This window comes from Cebus imitator, unplaced genomic scaffold, assembly GCF_001604975.1.
Source record: "Cebus imitator isolate Cc_AM_T3 unplaced genomic scaffold, Cebus_imitator-1.0 Scaffold71, whole genome shotgun sequence".
Lineage (NCBI taxonomy): Eukaryota > Metazoa > Chordata > Mammalia > Primates > Cebidae > Cebus > Cebus imitator.
The window spans coordinates 1,847,760-1,849,464 of NW_016107386.1; positions in this window are offsets into that span (position 1 = coordinate 1,847,760).

Here is a 1,705-nt window from a genome sequence, read left to right on the forward strand (position 1 = left end):
GGTTGCAATGAGTCAAGATCGTGTCACTGCACTCCAGCCTGGGCAACAGAGCAAGACGCCATCTCCGAAAAAGAAAATTAAAAAACAAAAAAAAAGAATAAGAAACTCTTCTGGCGGTCATTGCCAAGTATCTCAGGTCCATCAAATAGACTGATAATTAGTCATAAAATTGTACAATGCTTTTCTCCCCCCATCACCTTAGCACCATATCAACTGGGCTGCAGTAGAATAACAGTGTATTACAACTAAGAGAGCTGCAAGAGGCAGACTCTTTAAGAAATAATTTTTAGGCCGGGCATGGTGGTTCATGCCTGTAATCCCAACACTTTGGGAGGCTGAGGCCCCTGGATTACTTGAGGTCAGGAGTTTGAGACCAGCCTGGTCAATATGGTGAAGCCCCATCTCTAAAAAAATAAAAAATGAAACATAAAAAAAGGAAAGAATTTTTAGGGAAACCCAAAGATAATGGGAGAGACACAAACAAGGACAATAGAAGAAATGGAGGTTCCGACACCTACAGCTACAACAAATACTGAGCACTTTGGGAGGTCAAAGCCAGAGGATTGCTTGAAGCTAGGAGTTTGAGACCAGCCTGGTCAACATAGCAAGATCCTGCTCTACAAATAACAAGAGAATATATACATATGTATATATATACATATATATGTATGTGTATATATGTATATATAAAATATCATTTATATGTGTGTATAAAGAAATATGTGAAGGAAAAATGAAAACTTTTATTTTTCTTATTCTTAATTAACCTAAGAGGTAATAGTTTGTTAAAATAATAATAGCAACAATATATTTGATTATGTATGCTTATGTATACATCGTATCTATATATAAGGATATATACATATATAAACATATATATTCTTATGTATGCTTATACACATTTAAAATGAATGACAAAAATTATACAAGTGATGGGAAGGAGGAATTAGGACTGTTTTGTTATTATAAATTAAGTTATTCACATTACCAATGAAGCAGTATGTTATCTGAAATTAAGTTTGGATTCATTGTAAATGCATATTGCAAACTCTAGGACAACCACTAAAAATAGTGGAAGAAGAAGAAGCAGAAGAAGAAGAGGAAGAAGAAGAAGGAGAAGGAGAAGAAAAAGAGGAGGAAGAGGAGGAAGAAGAAGAAGAGGAAGAGAAGAGAAGAAAATATAACTGATATGCTAAGAAAGGAGAGAAAATGGAATAATAGAAAATGCTCACTTAAAACCACAAAAGGCAAAAAAAAAAGTGGAAGAAAAAAATAGGAAGAAAGAACAAGGACAACACAAACAGTAAAAATAAAAAAGGCAGCTGTTAATCTAACTATATCAATAATGACATTGAACATCAGTGTTCTAAATGTATCAATTAAAAGACAGAGATTCTCAGAGTGAATTTAAAAACAAGACACAACTATATGCTATTTATAAGAAACCCACTTAAAATTTTTTTTTGAATCAGAGTCTTGTCCTGCTGCCCAGGCTGGAGTACAGTGGCATGATCTCAGCTCACCGTAGCGTCTGCCTCCCAGGCTCAAATCATGCTCCCACCTCATCCTCCCAAGTAGCTGGGATTAAAGGTGTGTACCGCCATGCTCATCTAATTTTTAATTTTTTTATAAAGATGAGGTCTTACTATATTGCCCAGGCTGGAAGCCCATGTTAAATATAAAGATATAGAGAGAGAGATTAAAA